Below are 23,141 nucleotides of genomic sequence, written 5' to 3'. Positions count from 1 at the left end.
AGTGATGGGGAAAGGGTGGGGTAAGGACCTGGAGTTCATTTGTCAAGTCTGAGATGGAAACGAATTTGCAGATAGTCTGCAACATACGGTAGCAGAGGTCTGAGAATGAGTGAGATTACTGAGAAGTGAGGTGAAGACAAAATTTATGTTACAAATGCGTTTTCTCAGAATATTTGTAAAGCGGCTGGCAGGTGAGGAGCAAACACAGGCCTGTAAAACACATGCTTATATAGTGCACCTATGTGCCAGACAGTGTTCTAAGCACTTAGCAGGTTCTTTGCATTCAATCATCTTAATAATTTTATAAAGTAGCTCATACTGTGAACCTTGAGTGACTGATGAGGAGTCCGAGGCCTGGACTGGTAGTTAGAAATAACAGGTAAGAGTTGTGGGAGAGATAGTACAGCGAGTAAGCACCTGCCTTGCACACGGCTCACCAGGGTCCAATCCCTGGCACCCCATATGGTCCCCCAAGCATTTGCTGGGCATTTTCCTTGAGTACAGATCCAAGACTAAGCACTGAGCATTGCCTGGTATGGCCCACAAACAAAAATGAAAGAAAAAAGAAGGAAGAAACACACACAGGCAAGGACCAGAGAGGTAGGGCGCTGGTCAGACACAGGGCCCCCCAGCACCCCATATAATTCCCAAGCACTGCCAGGAGTGATCCCTGCACGTAGAGCCAGGAGGAAGCATTGCCAGGCATGGCCTAAAACAAAACAAATAAGAAACACAGGCAAAGTCACGCAGTTGCTGTTCTGAGGGCCTCTGGAGTCTGGCAAATGTCTCCCCATCCCCTCTCCCCAATGCCGTAGCACTCCCAGCTTTTCACCTGCTGCTCAGGATTTGTGGCAGGGCACACATGTGGTTTGGCTCATCTGAGACTGTGTCTCTGAGGATGAAAACTGAGAATGCAGAGCTGCGGAGGTCAGTTGAGTTAACTTGGAGAGCGTTTGCCGGCAGGAGGAACAGATGCTGTTTAAGTCAGGAAGAAATGAGTGTTCCCTTCAAGCCCTGCTTAGAAAGCCTCTTTGTTTTACGACTCTGGGTGCAAGCAGCCCTTTTAATTTTGTGTCTTGGATTGCAGCCATAGGAGGCCTTCTTTAATGTAGCAGATGGCAGGAGACAAGCAAGCCGGGTTCTACCACACCAGATCCAGCAACTTCCCCAGAGAGGAATCTCCCAAGGATGAAACTTAGTGAAAAAAAAAAAAAACCTTAAATCAGACACGTGAAACTTAACATCCAGCTTAAAGCATACTCCTTGAAGCATCTGCAAACATTTGGAGGTCAGGAAATCTTTGGGTGAGTCTGATGAAAGTCAGGGATCTTTCCTGCAGAAAATTTGAACCTAAGTATATATAGCAAAATTAGGCATTTCCATTTCAGGCTCTATAGAGTCCCAGAAAACCATTACAGAAGTTTTAAGGTTTCTGTGGCCATGAGATTCTCCATTCTTCCAGGGTAAGCAGCTGTCTTTCTTTCACTTTAGTCCTTCCTTCCCCCACCCCCCACCCCCCCACCCCCGCTTTTTTTTTTTTTTTTTGATCCATTAAGATTCTCAACTCTTGAGTGGTGAAAAGAAAGGGTCTGTGGAATAGCAGGGAAGTGTTTCACAGCAGAACATCTACACTTTACAGGGGGAAAATAAAATCCTTTCAAGCATTGGATGAAATCACTGGGTCTTTTCATCTTGGCACAGAACTTGGCTCATTCCAAGCTTCTCTGGAAAGTTGTAAGCTGGTGAATTTTCTTCCTCTGGAAGCCTTTGCACATCATTTCTTTGTGGCCTCTTCGCGAATTTTGTTCAGTTGACTGTGGGATCCTGTCCTGTTTCTGGAGGTAAAGGAGGGGAGTGAGGCTTGAAGAATAAACACAGAATGTTCAGAACCTGGGAATGGCAGCTTTGCTGCTTCTAGAACACTCTCAGGATCAGTCACACAAACATAGGCATCTCTTCCCCTGATGTCCACTTGCCATGACTGTCGAGGAAGTGAGCTGTCTCAGAAGGGATCTTTCAGCCTCCCCGGATGTTAGTCACTGATAATTCATGCTCAGGGTGAGTCCTGGAAGCTTCACAGTATCCTTCCAATTCTGCTGGGTGTCCACCAATTATTTCAGGAGAGCTGTTGTCATTGTTGTGAGTTGTGGGGCCATTCCTAGCCACTCAGGGACTCCTAGTATCCCTCCTGGCAGTGCTGGGGGCCACGAGGTGAACCCAGGACTTTATATGAGCATGTGCATGTGAACATGTGCTTTACTCCTTAAGCCATGTCCCCGACCCGGAGAGAATCTTTCGAGCTATAGTTAAGCGTAAGATCAAGAATTTTTTTTTTAAAGGATATTAAAATGAAAAACAATTTGTCCAAATTGTCTTAATTTTGAAATAAAGATGGAAAAATATAGGGCCAGAGAGATAGTTTAGAAAGTAAGGCCTTGGGGCTGGAGCAATAGCACAGTTATCTCCTTTTTCTTTTTCTTTTCTTATTTTCTTTTGGGGGGGGTCACACCCGGCAATGCTCAGGGGTTACTCCTGGATTTGCACTCAGGAATTACTCCTGGAGGTGCTTGGGGGACCATATGGGATGCTGGGAATTGAACCCGGGTCAGTCGCATGCAAGGCAAATGCCCTACCCGCTGTACTATGGCTCAGCTGCTATCTCCTTTTTTTTTTCTTTTTGGGTCACACCTGGCGATGCACAGGGGTTACTCCTGGCTCTCCACTCAGGAATCACTCCTGGCGGTGCTCAGGGGACCATACGGGATGCTGGGAATCGAACCCGGGTCGACCGTGCACAAGGCAAATGCCCTACCCGCTGTGCTATTGCTCCAGCCCCTATCTCCTTTTTTGAATCTGAAACATTAATGGTGCAAATTAGACAGTTAACGGTTAGACATTTGGGCTGGTTCTTTACATGAAATGGATGGCAAAACAATTACTTGGGGCCTGCTAGATCATTCAAAGAGCCAAAGTGAATGTTTAGCATGTGGGAGCCCCAGGTGCAATCCCGGGCTCTGCATGGTTCCCCTTCACCCCCACCGGCACTGCCAGGACCCCAAGAGCCCAGCCAGGAGCAGTTCTCAGCACTCCTGGGTGTGGAAAATAAAACCAATCCCCAAAACAATTACTGGAAAAATTAAAAGTGCTATTATCTCCCTAAAGAGCAGAAATATTGCTCATTTTCTCCCCAAATAAAGAAACTGATCCTCCAGCAGGGTCCCCTAGTCCCCAACACTTTGTGCTTTGAGTCTGTGGATGGTGCAGCCCTGTGTGCTGTGGAACGTTGGGCAGCTTGGCTGGCAGATGCCACTGGCCCTGGCCTTTCAAGATGCGGCAACCAAACTCTCTTCAAACATTGTCAAATGTATTGAGAGGGCGCTGACACCCCTGGTTAAAAGCCCTGATCAAATTACCTACAAATAGTTTTCCTGGCTGGGGATGTACTTAGAGGTAAAGAGCAGCCTTACATGCGGTGACCGAGCACTGAAAAAAATTTTAAAAAAAGCTTTCCTTACCGGACGTCAAATTGAGTGTTGAAGTTGCTTTTTGCCTGACCTTGACAAGGTCAAAGCTGCAAAGGCAACTTGTCTATTTTTTTTTTCCTCCCTTTCTATTATTTGGGCCAGACCTGGCTATTCTCAGCGCTGATTCCTGGCTCTGTGCTCAGGGTTCACTGCCTGACAGAGCTCATGGCATCATATATGATGCTGGGGATTGAACCTGGGTTGGCGGTAGGCAAGGCAAGCACTCTCCCTGCTGTACTATCTCTTTAGCCCCAGCTTGTTTAATTTGATGCTCTGCTGATGGTTCAGGCTCACTATTCCACATTCATTATTAGATCCCACAAAGGCCATCCCCAATAGGGACTTTCTTATTTGATTCCTATAGCTCTGGTGGCTTGATTCATCTGCAATCTGATTATCTCGGACATAGGCTGTAGTTATTTAGTGACCTGTCCCATTTTTATCGCCTTTGGATTCTGAATTATCTCTCACCCCTGTGACTGTCTAGCATTCCTGCTTCATCTCTTTTAACATAGGGCCCAAGGTGAACCCACAAAGGCAACTCAGGGAGAACAGAGTCCCTGGGCGATGTGATCACCATGCGGGCACATAGCAAAACTGTTGTAAGATAATTGTTCCAGGGTATCCTGTTCCCACAGACTGTTCCTCATCTCTGTGCCGGGACCACTGTAGAGCAGCAGTGTGGCTGGGGCCAGGTTTCCCTGGCTATTTGAAGTAAGGAGTGGTGAAATATTCAAGTACAAACTATTGGAGCCCAGTTGTTAGGTCTTAGAATGCACCACAGAACACTCAGCAAACACTCGCCTGAGAAAAGAAAAGGCATCTTCCAGGGCTGAGTTACAGGCACTTCTGGGAGTTGTAAACCAGGCAGGCTCCAGGAATATGTGTCTTCCAAGGCCTGGAAATTTCTGAATGAGCTACAGATAATCAGTGAGTGTGACAAAAGAGTTAAAGTACACAGACTTTACCTTCACAGTTTATGATGTAGTAAAGAAGTTTAAGATGTAGCCCTAAGATTGCACAGTGGTGGCCAGCATGCTAAATTGGGACTATGGGTTTGTTTTGTTTGGCTTGTACAGGCAAACGGAGAAGGAGGGGGTAGGGAGTGAGAGAGAGAGAGAGAGAGAGAGAGAGAGAGACAGAGACAGAGACAGAGACAGAGACAGACAGAGAGACAGAGACAGAGAGAGACAGAGAGACACAGAGAGACAGAGAGAGAGACAGAGAGAGACAGAGAGAGAGGGGGAGGGAGGGAGAGAGAGAGGGAGAGAGAGAGAAGTTTTTCACATTAAAATTCACATTGCCATATATATATGTATATATATCCCCCCTTAAATCAAATCTCTCCTCCACTATGGCTCCTGCCCTCCCCCGCCCACACCACACACACACATATACACATACTTTGTTGGCTTTTTTTAAGTCACACCCTGCAATGGTCAGAGGAATTACTCCTGGTGGTCCCCAGGGGACCACATGGAATGCCTGGGATCTATATGGGTGGTATGTGTGCAAGGCAAACATCCTACCCGCTCTACTGTCACCACTCAGAGTTGCCCCTTTTTGACCAGAGTTGACCAGGGTAAGCATTTTCTAGTTCCCCACCCTAGATCCTCCTTCCTCATGTGACTGTTGGCATTTACGATGGTCACCCCAGTGCAGACTTCTCTGCCCAGTTCCTTAGTGTCTTCGTGCAGAAACAACCAAGGGAGCCTGGAGCCCATTAGCAGTAGCCATGGTGGTATGTCATGACCCGGGCTTCAGCTACAGAAATGGACACAAAGTGGTGCTGAGACTTGGTTGTATTCGGGATCCCTCTGGATGGTGTAGTGTTAAATCAACAATAGGATTTTCTGATGAACTGAACTCTGAAAGGAGAGATTCAAAAATGACTCCCAATAAAATTTTTTACTTAGTGCAATAGCACAGTGGATAGCATGTTGCCTTGCAAGCGGCCGCGGCTGACCCCGGTTCGATTCCTTCATCCCTCTCTGAGAGCCTAGCAAGCTAGGGAGCGTATCCTGCCCGCACAGCAGAGCCTGGCAAGCTATCCCGGGTGTATTAGATATGCCAAAAACAGTAACACGTCTCACATCGGAGACGTTACTGGTGCCTGCTCAAGCAAATCGATGAACAACGGGAGGACAGTGCTACAGTGTTACAGTGCAAAAGGAAGCCAGTGCTAGCATATTGGAAATGCAAAAAAAAAAAATTAAAAAATCAATTTAAAACAATTTCATACATTTAAAACACTAAGTTAAAACAATACATTAAAATATATCTGTAGAGTTGGCAGTGTGAATTTAATGAACTTTTTTATTAGTTCACGATTCTTCACTTGAACCCTCCACCTTGGGTGATGCGGCCACTTCGGGGTAGTTGGAGGGGCAAAACTTTTGAGAACCGCAGTTAATAAGGAGATTGTCCCCCTGCTCCCCCATGAGCCTGTGACCACTCTGCTCCATCTGCAGTGTCCCCAGGGGCTGAGTCCCCACCCCCAAGAGGGGAGCCCTGTGTGTTGACCCAGGTTACTCTCCCTATGTAAAGACAGTGCTAGTTAGGGGAATCCGAGGTCCAGTTCTGTGTGCATGTCCAAGACCTGCAAGAATTCCCGGCAGAACCGCCCAGATCTCACCAGGCGCTAGCGTTTCGGAAGGGGGGGCAGGGGGTGGGGGCTGCCGCTTGTAAACGCTGGTTCGAAGCTTCCCTCCTCGCACCCCCTCCCACCCCTACCCTGCGCTCAGCTTTATAGGAGCAATGACCACAAGGAGCCCGGTTGTTCCCGAAGGTGTCTTTCTCGACACTTTTTATTGATGGCTGGGAAAAATCCCCAACTGTTGGAGTACATTTCAATCTACCGCGGGCTGATCTGATGCGGGCTGGGGGGGGGGGTGGAGAAAAAGCTCCGAGGGGGTGGCGGGGACCCCGCGAGCGCCTGCTCCGGGTCTTGCCCGGGGCGGCTCCGAGGGTGGTGGCCCTGCCCCGCGCCTGGCCGCGGCGGCCAGCGGGCGTCGGTGCGCATGCGCCGGCCGGCCGGGCGTCCTCCCCGGCTCCTTCCCTCCCTCATCCGGGTCCTGGGCGAGCGGGCGCCGTGCGCGTGTCCCGCCGCCGCGCTGCTAATAAAGTTGCGCCGAAGGGAAGCGCAGCGACGGCGCCGGGAGAGCGCGCCCGGCCGGCCCTGGCGTGAGTGTGGGGCCCCGCGGGGCGGGCGGGCGGGCAGGGCGCCGCTCGCCCTGGGCCCCGCAGGCCGGACTCAGGCCGCGGGCGGAGCGGAAACCCAGCCGGGCCTGGCGGGGCGGGCGCTAGGCCGAATCCGGGCCTGCCGGGGTCCCGGGCGGGGGCTTGCGCGCCGGAGCTGGGCGTGGGGTGCGGGGGGGGTGGGGTCCCCGAGGTGCGGCGCCGCTGTGCGCACCCGGGCCCGGGGAACTCCCGGAGGGGCGCCCCGGCCCCCCGCTTCCAGGCTGGAGGAGCCGCCGGGGCTCCCGCGCGCGAGCACCACCCTCCGCACACACCCTGCGAGCAGCGCCGGGCTGCCCTGCTCCGCGCCGCCGCCCGGCTGCGCAGTGGCCGGGGTGAATCCCGGCCGCCGGGCGCTGGCGTTTCCAGAAAGATAAGGATGCTTATCGGTGGGAATTACACGCCCGGCCGTCGGGACCTGCTCCGGCGCTGGGCCGGGAGTTGGTTTGCTGCGCCACTTGCCACGCCAGTTTTTCCCCCCCTCCGAGGATTCCTTCCCCCCTGGGAGATTTCTGCAAGCGGGGTCCGCCCGCCCCATCTTCCTGCCCCGGCGCGGTCCCTGCCCTCAGTCTCAACTCCAAAGCTTCAGATTCCGGCCTCTCCTTCATGCACCCACCCCACTCCACCCCCCTCCCGCTCCCCCGCTCTTCCCCTTTCTTCAGCTGCTGTTATTACGTGGAGTTTGGAGCCGAAGCTTTGAAAACTCCCATGTGGCGCCAGTCTTAAGTCGGAGCATGCTCAGTTGCCCAAACAGATTTGGGTTTGCAAAAAAAAAAAGAACTGGGGCGAGGAGAGTCGGCAGTTTGGGACGTTTGCCCACGCCCTAACTAAATGTTCCAATTCTGGGTTTTTGGTGGTATTGGAGACGGGAGCTGTAAGGCCCGCCTGGAGGTGAGGAATGCCCGAACACCCTCGGCCAGATCTCTATCTTGATTATAGAGACATTGTTTCCTGACCAGCTGGAGGTCGGGGGGCGGGGGCGGCGGGGGGGGGGTGTTGGTGTGGGGGGGGCGGAGTGGGGGGAAGCGCATTCCTGGCCGCTTGTGCCTTTAGATGGGTGTGGTGCTAAGTATATCTTGTTTACCTTATCTTTCGGTGGAAAAAGTTTTGAAGTCTCCTTGGGTTTGTCACATCAAGCCCGTTGCCTAGCACTACCCAAAGTGTTCTTATCTCGCCAAAAAGACTTCGGTAGGTGAAGGTTCGGGCCTGGTCTCGCAGAATTGGAGAGCAAAAGGTGCTTCTTGAGTTGCTGTTTGGTTATGTTTTTAAACTTCTTAACACCGGAGTACTCGAGTTTCCTTTTGAGTACCTGAATTGCCCAGAATGAACCCGTTTTGAATTTTAATTTGAAAATTTTAAAACTTTGCTTCTAACACATGGAGTGACAGTTCAGTAGTTGAAAGTTGTGCAGGATGCCAGTACGTAGAAACAACGGGACAATTTTATTGATCCAGGTATATAAATTTAGTCTGTCCCAAAATTAGTAAGGGATGACAGATCTGAACAAAGTTGTTTTTTTTTTTTTTTAAATACTTAACCATGTGTGTGAAGATTGCTGTGGTATTGTGCAGTATTGATGCAGGCAGAGAGCTAGGGGATCTTGGGAATGTATATTGGGAAAAATACTGCCTGGAACCTAAGCCAGCCTAAGGGCTGAGACACTGGGGATTGCATCTGAGGAGCCCACCTTTGAGATGCAGAATTCCAGGCTCAGAGCATAACTGGACCCCCTGGGAGGAGAGGCTTCTCCCGGGAACAAAGGCTATGTTAAGAATATCAAAAGACCATCCACAAAAGACCTTCCACAGAATCCTGGCTCTCTCCATTGGCAGCCACCACTCTAGCAACACCTGGGGTTGGGGGGCAATTTGGAAAATAATATAGAATCCCGACAGAGGGGAAGGCAAGGATTTGCCTGCATCTCTGCCTGCGTTGTGGACTTTCTTTAGGGGCCATCTGCCTGCATCTCTGCTGGGATGTGGACTGACTGACTTTTGGGGCATCTCCCTGCATGTGAGATGTGGATTTGCTTTATAGTATGTATTCTCTGTACTAGGGAGTTCGCTTCAGATCTGCTTGGCACATGTTCTTTGCTTTTCACCCTCTACAGAGTCCTGTGTTCTGTCTTGAACATGTATCTCTCTCTCCCTTTCCCTTTCTCGAAGTTTCTTTAAATAAATGTATTTTGCTTCACTCCTCGTCTCCTAAAATACTTAAGCTGAGAGGGAAAGTGATGACTGATTTTTCTGCGAAGAGCAGTTCCTCACTCCAGCGTGAGTTCCAGTGCTCTCTGAAAAATTGGGTTAGCTGGCGTAATTACTATGCTGGGCAGAACAGGTGTGACCTGGGTGCAGTTTGACGGCTGCCATATGGAGCTGGCAAGATGTAGGGGGAGATGTAAGGGCTGTGTTGTGCAGTTGCTTTCCTAGGCCCTTCCCTAGGTGGCTTCATTGGGTAGAGGGAAGCAGTGGATGCCCTTCTTGAGGCTGCCATCTCTCTTCCTCCCACCTAACAGAAGCCACCAGCAACACAATTGGCAAACCAGCCAGGAGTAACAGCAAAGACATCTGCAAGAGAAGGGAGGCAGTTCACTCCTGGAAAATGTGTGGGGAAACTGTAGATATGAAGTTGAAGGTATGGGAAATTTCACTCCCCGGGCCTTTGGACAACACTGTTTTCCTTTTGATTCCCCTTGGTTGAGTAGGGGGAATTAGGAATTTCTAAGGAGGAATTGGGATGCTAATGAGGCCGGGACACTGGCAAAACCCTAATAGGATGGCGGCAGAGTCTAGTGAAAAGAAAGCCTGGCTGCTGGCCTTTGAAAACTGTTTCTGTCTCCTGTCCTAGGGACAAGGTGCTTCCAAACCCAGAACTCTAAGCTCTGCTCCACGCTCTGTGGTGGTTTTATGCTCAATGCCAGGTCCACCCCCTGCAGAGGTCATGGATGAAGATCACCAATCCAGCGACTCATATCACTTGTAGGGATCCTTCTCTGGAGCCTCTCAGGGTACTGGGTTAGGTGCAGTGTGGGCTATGTGGACTATATGCAGTGGTCAGGAGGGGCGGTGGTCGAATAGTGGGTCTTGTGTGTGCCCAGGTGTGCCCTCTAGTCATTTAAGCCATCTCCCTGGCCCATAGGAGACCATTTATCAGAGCTTCACCTGCCTAGTGGTTGGACATAGTGTGTTTAGGTTTAGAAATCCATTGTTTACTTATTTTGGTTTTTGGGTCACACCCAGCAGTGCTCACAGGTTACTCAAGGATCACTCCTGGCCAGCTCAGGGACATTAGGAGGTGAGCTGCCTGCAAGTCAAATACCTGCCTGTTATACTGTCTCTAGACTTCCTCTTAACTTTTGATTGTGTGTAAGATTGTCTCAGAAGCATCCTCTCTCTTCCTCCCAGCATCGCTGCTCCCTCAGTATGCTTTCCCTCCACATAGTTGCTGCTGTAGCATAACTATGATAACACCTATGTGTCTTCCTTACAAAAATCCGTTTGTTTATGCTTCCGTGTCTTTCAGATCTTAGCTGAAATTTGCAGTGAAAGTTAGGGAAGCCTTCCCAGCTGACTCTCTCTTAAATTTTAAATGCATCCATATGAGATGAGGGCAGTGAACTGGAGAAAAAAAATGTGGAATGCAGTAGTTTGTAGGTTCTATGCAGATTGAGCGGTATTATTATCTAGGTGCCTGGTTCACTGTGGGAGGGCCACAGAAATGGATCAGTTGATCTATGTTACATTTCTCCCCACCCCCACCCCCCAAAGTTAGCTATTAATTTCACTTGGAGACTGTAGCAGAATAGTAGAATGTTACTAATGAGGTTTGACCAGATTGTTGTTTACTGTTGGTTATGTAACATGTTGCTCAGAGTATTATTAAAAGATGCCTTCTGTAAAGCAAGGTGGAGAGGCAAGTAAATTCTGCTTACTTTCTTCACTGGGTTTTAATTCTTGGCTGAGCCTGAAGACACATAGATTATACTCGTAATTATACCTGGGCAGCCTGTTTCCTGTTTTCATCATGAACCCAAACATTATGATTTGCAGTGATGATTTTTATTTTGGTCTTTTGCATTAAAAAAGTGACATCTCTTCCTCCCCCTCCCCCCTTTCTACCACAGATTTGTAACTTGGTCAAATCAAAGATAATGGCTTCCTAGTGTTTCCAAAGAGTAGGCAATAGACTGTTACGTAGTTTTTCATTTCTTAGTAACAAATTTAAATATTAAGATTACTTTTTACACATATTGTTTATGTTTTATGTAAATTTCAATGTTACCAGTAGTTTGTAGTCTTTGAATTAAAGTCTTTTTCATTTATGACTATTAGTGTTTATTATTACCAGATGTATATGTTAGTTTAGGCAGTAAGCCATACATGTGGGTGAATTTTAAAGCTGACTTGAGTACATTTTAGGGCATAGTTGTCTTTATTTCCCTCATTTATCAGTCTTCTCTAGTTCTGGAGGGTCTGTGTCCCTTGTTTTTCATTTTTGTGCTTTATACCGACACAAAGAAGAAGCCAAAGTAGTTGTATTTCCTCATATATTATAAGAGTATATCCTGTGGATTTGCCAGTCTGTTCATAAAATCGGAGGCATTGGGACTTTCCCTTTATAACGGATAGTAGTAGCAGCTTGAGTGGTTTTGTCTGCCAGCTGGGTATTGTGGGGAAAGTATGTGGGAGGCTTGGATTCTACCTGGCTGCACCAATGTGAGGTCTCTCGCCAAAAAAAAGCACCAAGGTGAGGTCTCACACCAAAACAAATGGTGAGTTGCCCTAAGGAGTCTACCCTGATCTTTTTATTACCCGCCGCCTCCCCCCCCAGGCCTTTAAAGTTAATACAGTATTAGTGTGTGAAATTCTTAGTGCTGGAATTATCCAGATAGTTCATTGTTGATTCCGAATTTGATGGATGTGTTTACAGAATGGAAGGATAACATGAATTCTTTCAAAAAGAAGTGTTTAAAGCTAGATTGTTGATCAGACCAGCTATTTTTCCGATTCTGACAGTTTTTATTGTTTTATTAGTTTGAAAAGATGGAGATTGTGGTGCCATTAGGTTTTTCAGGACAATTTAGTGAGTCCTGATCTCTCTGTGTTGATTTTTTTTTTTTTTCTTCCCTCCAGCAGCTCTGGCTGTATTCTATAAGGAGGTGGTAATGGTGATGTTTCCTCCTACTTTTACATTATCTGGAATAGGATAGAAATTTTTTAGGAGAAAAAAATTCTTTATTAGTTCTGTGTATGTAATACTAAAATTGTAATTCATTTTTGGAAACTCATTAAAGTACAGTTTATAAACAGGTCTTACTCTTCATTGGTGCACCACTGCCTGCCCATGTTACAAATATAATGAAAGATTGCTGAAGGCTTTTGAAATTTGAAAATAGTTTAATCTGAAATTGTAGCTGGACTTTTCCTTTTGATTTCCTTATGTGGTTTTGTGACTACTGAAAATAGTAAGAAAAGAAAACTAGTCTTCCTTTACCACTTTTCTTTGGCCATAGCAGCTATAATCCTAGGAAGTTTTAAACTTTTATTTAACTGTGCTCTCAGAATATCACTGGTGCTTTAAAGGCAAGTTTCGTTTTGTTCAGTTTTGTTTTCATGATGTGTTGGGATCTGCCTATCCAGTGGACTATAACTTGAGATCTAGTTATTCTGGTTTGCGTGTGCCCAGGAGAAGGGGTACTGCAGAAATGTTTCAGAACTAGTCTTTTGTTTTCTTTCCCTTTATTCGTATCTTTCTGCGCCCCCCCCCCTCCTTAAACGAGTGACTGCATCAGTCACCCGCCATTTCCAGTCTTCTGGGTTGAAAGTGTAAAACTAAATGAAGAACAACTGGCCTGAAAAGGTTCCCTGATCCCCGGGTGCTCCCTTGCACATTGAGCAAAGGACTGACCCCGGGGATGCACACGGGGGGCCTGGAGAATGTCCTCCGGAAGCCTTGGCAAGTGTGCTGTGGACTCAGGGTAGCAGTGTGTGCGCCACAGACACATGTCATGTAATGACTTGGTATCAGTCTTGATGGCTTTATTATAATGGGAAGGAAAGCCCTGTCGAGATTGACCAGCGCTGTGTCTATTCCTGTGCCTGCAAGCCTGTACAGGTCTATGCAGACGCATCTGGTCGTGACGTCCATGGTGCAGGCTCTGGGGGTGAGTGATACATCTAGATCAGGCTCTGCTTAATTAGAGGACTTAGAGCAGCAGGTGAAGTTTAAAGAGTGATTAAAAACAGGGAACCCGAAGTCTGGCTGTGGGAGATAAAATAGAGACTCAGGAAGATAGCTCAGCAGGAAGATCATGCTGTGGGAAGTGTTAAGGACCATGAAGTCAGCTCCTGAAAGCACTTGGAAATCCACCACGAGAACTTTAGTCCCTGGAAATTGGAAGTCATAATGGGGTAAAATGACAATTAAATTTTTTAAATTTTGCTTTTAAGGAAAATTATATTGGTACCCACATGGTTGTAGCCCTTCTTCCTTATAGATGTTTCATTAAAAAAATGGGATTTCTGGCACAAGAACTTGCAGACAAACTGGCATCCTGGTTTCCTTCTCTTCTACATGTTTGGTAATTATATAACAGGATCTAGGATTGGTTGCACAGTGGTGTCTTTCTCTGCTTTGTGATTACTATTAGAAACACCAGTTTAGGATAATTTGAAAGTCTTATCCCCACCAAATCCAAAAATGTTACCTTTGGGTGTGTATAGTTAAATGACTCTCCCCATGAAGGTGATTGATCCTAGGAGCCTTGCTTATCAAACTTGCTATGTAATCTGGGGCTTGTTAAAAATGGGAGGCAGGGCTTTACTCTCAAACTGAATAAAAATGGGAGGCAGGGCCCTACTCTCATACTGAATAAAAATGGGAGCAGGGCCTTAACTCTCAAACTTAGTGAATCCGAATTTTGTGGGTGTGGTTGAGGAATTTGTTTCTTTAAAACTGTCATCTGTAATTTTTTTTTCTTTTTCTACTGGGAATTGAACCTAGGATCTTACATGTGCTAGTAAGCATGTTGTCTGTCACTGGCTGTAATTCATCAGTATATGTTTGGCTGAAGTGTGTTGTAGCCCATATGGGCATTCGTTGCATAAATTGATGGCTCACATTTTCTTTTGGTTAACAGTATGGGGTGAAATCTGGGGGTTGATTTATTTACCTTGTGTTTTGGATGGAATCTGAAAGAGCAGAAAGTGGAGGAGCTTCGTGTCTCTGAATTTGCCTGTGAACTTGTGTATGGAGGTGGGGTGGGAGAGAGAGGAGAGAGAAAGGGTGTTTGTGTGTGTTCATGAAAGATGCTAAGGGTGTCGCACTCAGGCAGCTTGAGAGGAATAGGACCTTGGAGCTCTTGATCATAACATGAATTTCCTTTGAAATGAAAGCCTGTGAAACTCAGTAATACTTCATTATATATCTAATGTATGTAAAATATACACGTTATCTTCCTTGGACTTCCCCTCTCCGCATCACATCCTGACAAGGACATTCTTCCCACCACCCACACTGGCACTATGGCTTTCTTGCTGGCATCTCTGTTCTCACACTCCCCAAATCTTGGCTTACTTGCCCCAATATCTTTGTCCAGGAAACCTGTCTTCCGAAATCCGCGCGAGTGTCTCCTTCTCACCACCCCGTTGCTGTCTCCCTCATCTAAGCCGTCATCTTCTCCCACCTGGATGACCGTGCCTCTGGCCTCCCTGCCTCTACTCTTGGTGCTCTCACCCTTGATTCTCTGCATCATTTAAAAGTCCTTCTTCAGTAACTCAGAGTTCTCCACCCAGAGCTCTCAGATGGGTCCGTGTTGCATGTGAGAGGAAAAGCCAGGACCCGTGTCTCTGCAGCAGCCAGTCTGGCATGCTTCGCTGCTTGACTCCGTGTCTTATTTCCCCCTTATTTACTTTATTCCCAGTTTACACAGATCTTGCAGCTCCTAGCGTGTGCCAGGCATGCTCTCGTCTCAGGGCTTTTGCATTGCTTGTTGCTTTTTCTTACAATGATTTCCTTCCATTATATCTGCCTGGCTCTCTCTTACTTCCTTCACGTTTTGACTCAGTTGGCCCCTTCTCACTGAGGCCCAGCCTAACCACCCTATTTAAAATGATTCTGCCCCCTCCCACCGCGCGTACATTCACCATTCTCTGGTTTGTTTTGTTCATAACACCTTTCACTTAAAAAATGGCATTATGTCCTTTATTGTATCTCCTCTACCTCCTGCCTCTGGTATGTAAACTACATGAGAGTAGAGATTTTGGTGTCTTTTAATCACTGCTATTTTCTCAGCTCTTAAAATGCTACCTCAATACATGTTTGAATGAATTCAGCAGGCTTTAAATATACTAGCACTATTATCTTAAAAATTGTATTTTAGTGGAAGAGTTAAAAAAATCAAGTAAACCAACAAATAATTCCAAATTAATATAGTGAAGGTGGTGAGCATAGATTAGAGATTGGGGAAAGCCAACTTTCTATGAATAGGATATGGGGTAATCAAGGAAGATTTTTTGGGATGATAGCCTAAATGATGAGATGACTACAGACCAGGGCCTGGAACTTGGAGGAAGTGGTCCAGGCAGAAAATGCCATTTATAAAATCTCTAACATGCAAATGACATTCCAGTATCAGAGGTAAGTACTTTTGAAGAATAAGTTCTTATCTGTATTTATTTGAAACAGAAAGTGTTTGTTCTGTTTCTGTTTTCTGATTTTCCTTAAATTTCAGTGTCCAAATTTGTATAATCCTAAAAGTATAATGGAGGGAAACCCTTTAAGTAAGAATTTTAGTATGACTGAAGTACAGCTCCATTTAAGTTTCAAAATCTTTTCTTCCCTCTCTGACTGTATAAGAAATAATTTTATTTTGGGAAACGGAATTGTATGAAGTGGAAAGAGAAAATTACCCCTAATGCCACCCCACCCACACAGCTAATATAATTTTAGAAGCTCTTTATACATTCTCCCTAATTCATTTAATAAATACTTATTGAGCACATGTATCATCGGAGAAAACAGACAGGTACCTCTCATGGACTTGATATCTTTGCAGGGTTGGGCAGATGAAGATGAGCTTTTAGGTCTATGATGTCACCTGTGTATTGTGCTAAGTGTAGATGAATAGGGCGTTTTCACCAGGCAGTACCAGCTGGGAAGGCATCCCTCGGGTGGAGTTGTTAGAGCTGAAAAGTGTGGTGTGTATGTTTTTTGTATTTATTAGATTCTTTTGTATTAAACTTGATAGCTCTTAAATTAAGAGCTATCAAGTGAAATGTGCAGTTACTTTCTTTGGGTTTCCAAGTCACCATTCTGTACAGTCTTCAACAAATGGTTGCAGGTTTGGGGGAGACAAATTTCAAAGACGCTAACACACTGAGAGGTTTCTAATTCTTACTCTAACCTCTGCTTTCTTCCTAATGCTGAGGAAAGTTCTCGAAGTAATGAAAACATTTGGGGTTGGAGAGATAGATAGTACAGCCAGTAGGGCGCTTCCCTGGCACGTGACTGCCTCGGGTTTCATTCCAGCATCTCATAAGGTCCCCTGAGAACTGCCATACTGCCGGGAGTACTTCCTACGTACAGAGCCAGAAGTAGCCCCTGAGCATCCTGGGGGTGGCCCAAAAAGAAAAGAGGAAAAAAAGGGAAGAAAGAAATGAAAGTAGTGGAAGGGTCAGGTGGTTGTGCTGATGCTTTGTTGCGGAACTTGGGGGGGAGGGGCAGGTGCCTCATATTCCTTTGATTCTGGTGCTCCTGCACAGCCTGGCTGCAGTCACTGGTGCTCACTGGGGCTTGCATGCCTGCTGTTGGTGCTCATGTATGTGTAGACATACGCTTGTGGAGGGTCACACGTTTGAGGTGTGGCGCCTGCACACACCTGGCTGTGTGTCGGAGGTACCACACTCTTGGGGTCCCCGACGGCAGAGTGCTTGGGACTAAACTTGGGCTTGGTCTCCTGGCACTGTTTTTCTTTTCTTTTTTGGCCGCTGAGCCATTCTGCTGGCCCTTCCCCATCCCTGCAATTTGTCTTTAAGATCTTTGAGATTCAGATAGTGTTTTCTGAGTCTTGAGTGCAACATCTTCCTGGCTTCAAAGGTTCTGTGAATTTTGAATAGATTCACCAACTCATATATTCACCTCTTTTGTTCCTGCGACCCTCCTAGTCTCCATATTTATTCATCCTCTCATGAGTTTTAACTTTAATACCTGCTACTACTTTCTTGCCTATTACTGCTAGGACCCCTTTTCACATAAGATTTCTCTGTTCTTATTGACTTTAATTTTTTTTTTAACCTTTCTTGCATACCTCTATCTCTGTTCACGTCCTGTTGATTATTTGTAGTGTTTTGTGGCTTTAGCTTTTTCTTTTCTTTCTACTATGGGCCATCACCTTGGTTTGTGTCCTGCTGCCCTGGTGTGTGACTTCCCACTACAGTTGAGTTATCACCAGCTTTTCATTCTGCCCTGTCTTTCTTGATTATGTGCTGCCTTTTAAACTTTATTTTTCTTGAAATGCCTCTTTGGACATATCTGGCTCAAATATCAGGGATCACTTTGAACTCTGCATTGCACGTGGCAGATAACAGTGGTTCAATCCTTCACTTTGTCTTCAGTCTCCCCTCTTTGGTGTTTATTTTATGGTGGTGCCTATATGCCCCCTCCCCCTTTAAGTCCTCTGACTCAAGATTAAATCCAGGCCCTCACAGATGCAAGGCAGTGCTCTACCACTGAGTTGCATTCCTGCAGCACCCTTCCTCAGCTTTTTTTTTTTTTTTTTTAATTTTTCTGTCATCAGATCATCAAATCTTTTCCTTTTGCTTCACAGTTTCACTTCAGCCTCTCTTGCTTACACTGACTTAATGATATTGGCTTTTCTTCTTTCCTGTCTATCCTTTGTCCCAACTGGCCTGTGATTATAGGTTGTTATAGTATTTTGTTTGTTTTTGAGCCAGACCTGGCTTCCTTCTGACTCTGCTCAGGGATCACACCTTGTAGTGCTCGGGGGATCATATGTGGTGGCAGAGAGTACAATGCCTTAACCCCTGACCATCTCTCCAGTCCCCAAGATTGTCATATTTCAGGGGCTGCGGGGTGGGGGAGGGGGTAGGAGAATAGCAGGTAGTGTGTCTGTGTGTCTGCCTTGCACAGTTCAGCCAGGTCTGATCCCCAGTACCCTAGAGTCTCCTGAGCCGTCAGGAGTGATCCCTGAGCCCAGAGCCTGGTGTAAGCCCTGAACACTACCAGGTATGGCCCCCAAACCAAGACAAGAACAAAAACAAACCCCAGAGATTGTCATATTCTTCGGTGGCACTTCAGGTAGTCTCTCTTAAAATTGGTGCTAATGTGATGTAAGTCACACCTTATCCTTTTGGGGGGAGGGGGTTGTGCCATTTCTAGTAGTGTTCAGTGACCGCTCTTGGCAGTGCTCAGGGAAAACATGAGGTGCAGGGAATTGAACCCAAGGCCTTTGAACCCCCCCTCTGGCCCCTGTATATCCCTTAGACTTTGATTTATCTAGGTGCTGTGTGCATATTTGTGGGTGAAGGGAGGCCAGTACTGGACACAGCTCACCGGGGAGGTCTGCGAGGCTATTGTACACTTGCTAAACCTGCCACTGTTTATCTGCCTCACTAGATACTCGAAGCACAGTTACTTCTTTTTTTCAGGGGATTAAGTTTGGGCCACACATTCAACTTGTCTGAATGATATCTTGGACACTATTCAGTTCAGTTTGTGTTTCTTGTTTTAGTAACTTTTGGCTAGCTTGTTGTACATTATTACAAGATTCAGCTTTTAATGAACGCATTCAGTAGTGTTTTAAAAGGCTTACTATGGTTTCGGAATGAGCCAAATAAAAGGGAGAAAACAGTCTGTCTCCTGTGCCTAATCTTGCTATTAAAACAAAGGCTTTAACATTTTATTTTTAGTTTCATGGTTTTTTGGGGGTTGGGGGTGGAGGGTACCACACCTGGGTGTGCTCAGGGCTTGCTCCTGGCTGTGCTCAGGGATCACTCCTGGAAGGGCTTGGGGGACCGAATGGGGTGCTGGGGACTAAACCCTGGTTGGCCGTATGGTAGGCAAGTCCCCTACCCACTATTCTCTCTCGTCCATGAAGTGCCTTTTTATGGAGATTTATTTTTAAAAGACATCTGTGGGTTAAGTTCTTTGAAGTCTATTGCATTTTCAGTTTTCTTAGGAACTAAATCTTCCACCTTTTAAAAAAATAGCAACAAATACACATTATTCCCCAAACTTTAATTTGTTAACTGGCTCAAGATGAGGATGGCACAGGTACAAAGAAATTTGCTTGAAAGCCAGGTTTTTCTCTCAGGTATTATTTCACACATCTAGACTCTCAGATGCATTTCCCCCTTCTTAGAAGAGACCTCAGAAGTAAGCAAGCCCCGGAGCACATGAAAATATCAGGATACAAATTACAGACTCCTGCTAATTGGGTCTGTTTGGAGATAGAAGAGAAGCTCCTTGTCATTGGGTAGTTAATGTCACATTAGGTAGTAGCCCAGCCTCTCCTCTCCAAAGTAAACACTGAGGGATGTGGGAGAAGCCTTGAGAAGTGGAGCTAGAGAATAGGAAAAGAGGAGTGTCAAAGGAATGAGGACTGAAGGGACAGCTGTGGGCACTTCTCAAACAATGGGGAATCCTTGGTAGGGATTTTGAGAGAATAGAAAGAGCTGCCTTTTCCTCTTATAATTTGAAATTTTTCACATCATGTTTAATTGGAGTGTCTCAATTTGATTTGATAAGAATGTCTTCAAATTTGTGTTTTATATTGATTTTGGCCAAGTAAGTTTTCCATCTTTATCGTTGTTGGTATAGTTATCTCTTCATCTGGAACTCTGCCTTTGTGGTTAATCTTGCTGTCATTTTGTCCATTTTAGACTCCCCTGGAATGATTCAAGCACAGTGTCAAAATTTGTAGGCTGGGTGCCAGTGGCTTGAATGACGGAATAACATTGGAGCACCTTTAGACCTACAGTTTTGATGTCAGATTAATAGTACGAAGAAAAACTTTAAGTGACAAAAAAAGCATTATTTGCTAATTACATTTACATCTTGTCCTTTCTTTAGGGTTCATAAACAAACTAATGGTAACACTTGACTCAAGGTCTCTGTATGTTTGAGTAGTCTGCCTCTGTGCTTATAGTCCTCAGCCCAGTTTCACAGTTTTTCCTGATGCAGTAGCTGTGGTTCCCTGTTCCTTCTGCACCAGACCCTGAGTTTGGACCGCTGTCTTTCTCCACTGGGTATTGTAGATTGGGAAGGGCACATCTTTGCTGTCTCATTAGCTGTAGATCTCTAAAATCGAGGTGTGGGCTTGGTTTTTCTCCTTGGTCCTTTTAGGGACATAACACATTTTCATCCTTTTAGGTACATAACGTGTATTGTATAAACAAGACTAAGTAAGGAGTAGGTTAAGCACTGGTTGTATATATTTGTGCCTTATTTGACCCAGAAAACATTGTAGAAAGAGTGCGACAGACCTACTTTTACTGCTGAACTGAAGTTACCGAGTTTTATCTTTGTGATTATTTTCCCCTGTAGCACAGGGATACATTTAGAGATAATATTAAAAGAAGTATAATAATATAACATCATAGTGTAATATCATACTTAGCTGGTTGAATTGAAGATGCATCTTCTCAGTATTTCTAGAGGTTAGAGTGACGTGAACTGGGACAGGTGCTGGGCACAGGGCACAGGGCACAGGGCTGGAGTCCCTCGGTGTAGAGCTCTGTGAAAATCACACAGTGATTTCAGTGTGAAGCAGAAGGAGCACATAAAATAGAACCAACTCTAATTCTAAATGAGAGACTAAAATTAAACCTTTTGGTGAGTGGAAAAATGAAAGTTTGAGGTGTTTTTTTTTTTTTTTATTCTTGGGGGGCAAGGAAACTTCTTAGTAGGTGGCCTTCCAGTGTGTGGATTGGACCCAGGGCCCTGTCCATGCTGGGCATGCTCACCAACTCTTTGAACCATCTTCCTTCCTTCACTTTTATTCACAAAGGTATTATAACTTTCCTTGTGACTCACATAGCACGGTACTAGTATATGCACGTAAAAACTATAGTGTCTTAGTTTTGTATTCGTGAAGAGAAATATTTCCATAAGCAAGGATTATTGCGAGGAGAGTGAAATAAATCTTGCTATATTCCAAGGACTTAGGTTTTTTTTTTTTTTCAGAGCTGAGGCTCGAACCCAGTGCCTTACACCTGCAAAGCTTGCATGTTGCCACTGAGTCACATCCCCGACCCACTCCAGTACTTATATTTCAACTTGTCAATTTAGAAAGTGTAGGTTTGGTTTTTGTCTTGAGCCTTCAGGGTTCCCGCCTGCTGATGCCGGGCACCATGTGCCTCCCATGCGAAGCTTACACTCAGCCTCTTGAACCATCTCACTGGCCCCATTTTTATTTTTACTAGTTTTTGGTCATTCCCAATGGTGCTCAGGGGTCACCAAGCATATACTTTGGCAGTGTTAGGAGGTCGGGTTTCAGTGCAGGGGGTCAAACCCAGAGTCACACATCAAATGTTATTTTGAACATGATATATTCCATAGCAGTGGTTTTTAACCTCTAGTCCATGGACTGGTGCTGGTTTACAGGTGTAAGAAGGTTGAAAACCACTGTTTCGTAGTAAAGTTTAGAGGTGAAAATTCACCCACCAGTTCGTACTATAAAAGTTTGATCCTGACTGTTCGTGGGAATGTCATTTGGTTCAGCCTCTGTGGAAATCATATATAGACATCTCAAAAAGTTCAGAATCCAGGGGCCCGAGAGATGATATAGGTCTCAAGATGATGTTGCCTTGCATCCCACTGACTCAGGTTTGAATCACTATGTATCACTCCTGGGCACAGAGTCAGGAATAGCCCCTGAGCACTGTTCGATGTGGACCCAGTTATAACAATAAAATGATAATTGAGCATCCATATGAGCCAGCAATTCAACTTTTTGGCTTCTATACCAAGAGCCCACCCCACCCCCACCCCCTCCAAAGATACTGGCATTCTCTGTTCATCGCAGTATTGCTCAGAATAGCCAAGATAAGGAAACACTGCAAGTGCCCAAGTAACTGTGGTATATATGCATAATGGAACATCAGCTACAACAACAAACCAAAAAAAAAGATGAAATCATACCATTCACTGCAGCTTGTGGATGGAACGGGAGGAGTATCTTGCTGAGTGATATAAGGAGAGGGCTAACTACAGAATGAATTCTTTCGTGTGGAGTATAAAGAGACATAGTAAGGGAATAATAAATGGCCAATCGTAATAGACACTGAGAGCAGGTCTACAGAACTGAGTCTGCCAAGGTGATGGGGTTGGGAGTTAGCGGGTGGACGTGGCGTGGGTCATCAGTGGAGGACACTGACACTGAGGGTGGTGGGTGTGCTGCTGGAACACCGTATGCCTGAAGCTCTCATTACAGTCTTGTTTATCAAGGTGTCTGAATGAAAATAAAACCATAAAAAAGTTGGATCCCAATATATCTCTCATTTAGAAACCTAGGCATGAAACGTTATGGAATGAGTGAGTGAGGCATGACTGAATCATTCAAAATATTAAGGGCTGGGGAGATAATACTGTAGTTAGGGTGCATGCGAGGTGAACCAAGCTGCTACTGGGTTTAGTCCCTGGCACTGCATGCCTCGCTGCCCCCCACGCCCCCAGCACTGCTGGGTGTAGTCTGTGGCACCGTTGTCCTTGTGCCTTGAGTCACTGGCTTGGATGGACATGTTTGGGGACCTGCCCCCATTAAAAGCTCGCGCGCGCATGTGTGTGTGTGTAGAAAGCATTAAGTCAAAACAAGTAGTTGGAATGTTTTTGGGGAAGATGTTTAAAGGAGGAAGATTCATTGGCTGAGACTTTGTAGAAGCTACTAGTATGCATACTGATTCAGAATGTGGATTCTCAGACTGGTTTACCAAGATTATTTCCCTTGCTCTGTTTTCTTCCTGTCTGTGTGAATATGTTACATTTTAACATATCTTTACTGTTTCCTCATGGATAAAATGAGAATAGTGGAATTTTTCTCATGGCAGTTATTAGATTTTAATGATTTTCAGTCTCTAAATGTAAGGTCATTGAGAGTGCTTGGCATAATGAGTGTTTAATAAAGGTTGGTGGTATAATTATCATCATCATCAAAGAAATACTTGCTTTGCTTTAGCAGTTGATTTTATAGAAGGGAAGGTGTTGAGCTTTTTGAAATAGCTGTATTCTCTTAAGACAGTAAATACTGGGAAATATACCTCTTTAAGTAATTTTCAAGATCATTCTTGCATTTGAGCCTTTTCAGTTAGATAACAGTATGTTCTATCCTTCCTACAGAGGATTTCCAGCATAGCACAGCCACAG

At 45.6% G+C, this 23,141-nt stretch overlaps 1 protein-coding gene across 1 annotated transcript in view; it reads left to right on the top strand.

Moving 5' to 3' along the window:
- The first annotated feature begins 6,592 nt into the window (after positions 1-6,592).
- Positions 6,593-23,141, top strand: part of SMAD5 (SMAD family member 5) — a 49,776-nt gene continuing 33,227 nt past the window's right edge. The window contains exon 1 of the mRNA XM_055142697.1: positions 6,593-6,707. The gene's annotated coding sequence lies outside the window, so the exon portion shown is untranslated. The remainder of the gene's footprint in view (positions 6,708-23,141) is intronic.

The sequence above is a fragment of the Sorex araneus genome, chromosome 6, assembly GCF_027595985.1.
Source record: "Sorex araneus isolate mSorAra2 chromosome 6, mSorAra2.pri, whole genome shotgun sequence".
Classification (NCBI taxonomy): domain Eukaryota; kingdom Metazoa; phylum Chordata; class Mammalia; order Eulipotyphla; family Soricidae; genus Sorex; species Sorex araneus.
The sequence above is the reverse complement of the archived record's forward strand: the minus strand, read 5'-3'. Positions and strand labels throughout refer to the sequence as shown.